We start from the raw sequence: 3,817 nt of genomic DNA on the forward strand, positions 1-3,817 counted from the left end.
AATGGGCAAAACTGGAAGAACAGCATTTGCACACATGACAGCCCCCACCTCTAAAGATGCAATAAATTCCCTGAGTAAAAGAGAACAAGTCACGATCTTTCGCCTGCGAACACAACACATACCACTAAATTCCTACCTTAATAGGATCCACAAGGATACCCCACCCGACTGCCCGTTGTGTGACTACCAGGATGAAACAGTACCACGCCACCTCTTTAGCTGCCCAGCACTTTGCGACCTGCGTAGCACCTACCTACCTGACTCCCCAGACATCGGAACTACTCTATACAGCGACAAAGCACAGCTGATTAAAACCTGTAAATTCTTTGCCATATCGACAGACCGAAGGGCTAGAACCCAAATGGCCGCTGAATCGGAAAAGTAAAGTAAAATAAAGTATCGCTCACCCGTTCTCGAAAGGGACACCCATTCAGTTACACACAGCTCAAATTGTCAATCAGATTAATGTTTTAAGCTAGATGTGGGTATATGATTTGCACCGAGTGAAATGTATGTAGAAAGAAATAAACTTGCTTTATGCCATGTTCCCGAAGCCGACGAATAACCGTCTGTGTGCTCACTGGTTGGTGTTGCAGGAGGGTTCCGGCTGTATGCGAAGCAGACTGGAACCTGTCCCTCAGGTGGGTGCTGCGGATATACCGATCCTGTGCCGGAGTGGTAACCCGCGGCCTCCCTGACCTTGGCCGCTCTCTTGTACTTCCTGTGCTCATGTACCTGGTCTGCAGATTGTAGATGGTTTCACCTGCTTCGAGATGCCCTACAGCGCGCCCTCGCTCATCTGCACTGAGACGCGGCATGATTGAAAGTCGATGATTTTCTAGATTTCTGAAGCTCGCAGTTCAAATGCAAACGATGTTTTCATAAAATTTTTACACACCTTTTGTAGGTTTTTAAATAAGCTACACATTGATAGCAAAGACAACACAGAAAACTCATGCTTAACAGAATACAGTGGAATCCTGTTATAACCGGAGGGAGGGGACCTGTGCGAAATGTCCATTTTAGCAGGATTCTTGTAGTAAGGGATTCAGTAATAAATTCAAGGGAAATAACAGAAGAGGCCTAATCAATGAGTTTGGTGTTCTGTGTATTCCTTTTAGTATTTCCCCTGATGATGATTTTGTTCAACATGATCTCTAGATCTTACCTAATCAAAAATCGAATCAGGTTTCTTTCTCTAGCCCTAGCAATGTTGACAGCTCGGAGTTGGCCATCAGAAAGAAGGGGCTCTGGCTCTAGCCTCTAGCCTAACTCGCCCGCTGTGTTGTCCCCCACCCCACCACACCTTGTGGTGCATTGTGTCTGCTTGCGCACGTCAAACATTCATTTCATCTATCACAGCACTATGGCCTCTCCATTCCGCACCAGAGAAGTGAGAGGCTTGGTAGGCCTAGATAATCTAGACTGGGCCGGCCTATCACGCGATGTGTTCTGCTTGTCTGCGCATGACACACCCTCCCCACTCATTGGCTCCGACCTTCATTGTTGGCACACATGGGCTCTCCCATTCTTTGTTTCGCTGGATCACCAACAGCTTTCTTTACTGGCGAGGTTTTATATATTATTATGTTTAATTGGTCTGTGCGCCGTGCACAGCAGCAACAATATTCCGTTATAACCGACTCGCATGACGGTCTGAATGCGCACTAGAAGTATTTTATTTACAAAGATAAAGAAGGGGAAAAACGGGGTTTTAGAATAGTGTCTTTATAACAGACTTCTCGTTATTTCAGTACTCGTTATAAGTGGATTCCACTGTAAAAAGTTAACAAATGAAATCATACTAAACACACAGAAGTGGGCGAACTCAATTAGTTGTGTTTTTCAAAATTGATTCAGAAGACAATAAAACAAACACACTGCACTGTACATAAATATCACCATTATCCATTTTGATTTAATAGTACTATGTTCAAAGAAAATATGTCAAGTTTCTTTTGGAAAAGAGTAAATATCCCATTCTTCTTTTTTATGTTTGTTACTCTCATGTGCCACCTCTAATCTTCTTGCGCTCATATGACCTTCTGCAATGCGAGCGCCGTAAAACCTCTACTCTCTCTCTCTCTCTCTCTCTCTCTCTCTCTCTCTCTCTCTCTCTCTCTCTCTCTCTCTCTCTCTCTCTCGTAGACTGGGAGAAAGATGGTCAAGTTGGGTGTTGTGCAGAGTGTGCAGAGTGTACCTCTGGCAGTCAGTTCGCAGTCGGTATGGCGCTGCAAATTTACTTTAGGACCGTACAACTCGGACAGTCGGCGGTTTGAAGGCCTGAATACTTGTTGGCCTACTATGTTTTTATATACAGGGTGATCCAAAAAGACTTTACAACTTTTTTTCTGAATATCTCGCACAAAAATTGTTCTAGAATGCTGTAATTTGGAACAGACATAGAGATCTAATTCATTCAAAAGGAATTTGTTTGATATACAAATCCACGAAGAAGAAGCATGTTTTAAAAACGGAAACGGCTAAAAGAAAAAAAGCACCCAAAAACGCAAAGTTCACCTATGTTTAAAAATCTTGTAAAGGAAATCGTGAAAAGATAAGTTAACCTTTTTCTTCATTTTCTCCTTGACATTAATTTTCCTTTCCTGTGACATTTAAACAATATTTAATTATTTTTTTCACAGAGTTTAAAAAACCTAATGATTTCATTCTGAAATTCCTAGAAGCAGTGCTCCACATTCCCTCCTTTGGACTTGACACATTTTTAACGCGTCGTTCGAAATGTTCAGTGGCGCCCTAACACAAGGACCGGCTAAACCATGAGGTTTTAAAGCCACATACACTGTACATGTTCACTAAGAAGTGGCTTCTAGAGACAATAGAGTGGGGTGCCCAATAGACAGAATTTTTGAAGTTAATATATCCAGCAGGGTGACAATGGGCTTTGCATTAAACCAAACGGCATCGAGGAAATGATCCCTCTTTACAAGACAATCGAGGAATCATGAACACATTGCCAGGCTCAGATCCATGTCATCTCGGTCTAGCGAAGATGAACATGGTACAGTCGTAGGTTAAAATCTGCCATGAGAATGCAGACTGTTGATGTGTCGGAAAGTCCTAGCTGCATATCATCAACGGACAGACGTCTCATGGGACTAGGCTACTGAAATCTGCACTCTGGTGACGTTTAAAGGGCTGCGCATGGTGCGTGTTCGACCTGAAGTGGTCATTTTTTAAAGAACTTTTTAGTTCTGATTCGCTATAGATCCAAACTGACGGAACTTCTCTACTCATGACGCCAAAGGCCTTGAAGGCACCTATGCATTCTCTTCATGCCGTGCGCAGAACTTACGAAATGTCATGGATGGTGAGTTTGTGGAGAGGTAATGTTCAATACAAAAAGCTATCTGCTCTTTCCTTAACGTGACCATGATCTAAGCAGGCAAAAGAAATTTGGGAAAACAATATCTGCAGACTTCTGTTGACTTGTTAGACTGCTATAACTTGCAATATGGCGCAATTGTTGCAACTTTTAGTAGTAGCCCTAATGGAAACTGGTGCACCATGCAATGAGAATGGCGACAAGGTTGAAAATGGGTTGTTTTTTTAATGCGCTATATAGAGCAAAACTATTCAATGGACTTATCTTAAAAACATATCACACAAATTCGTTTTGGCTTCCTAATATTATGTTCAAATCTGAAACGCACAACTTCAGTATGGAGGAAGATATTTACAAAACACGTTGTAAAGTGGTTTTTTTAATCACCCAGTATTTATGTATTGTTTAGGCGCTCCTTTTCGTTCAATACTGATGAAGAATCCAAATTCAAAGAAGGTGATTCCTCCCCCC

This window comes from Aplysia californica, unplaced genomic scaffold (assembly GCF_000002075.1).
Source record: "Aplysia californica isolate F4 #8 unplaced genomic scaffold, AplCal3.0 scaffold00314, whole genome shotgun sequence".
NCBI lineage: Eukaryota > Metazoa > Mollusca > Gastropoda > Aplysiida > Aplysiidae > Aplysia > Aplysia californica.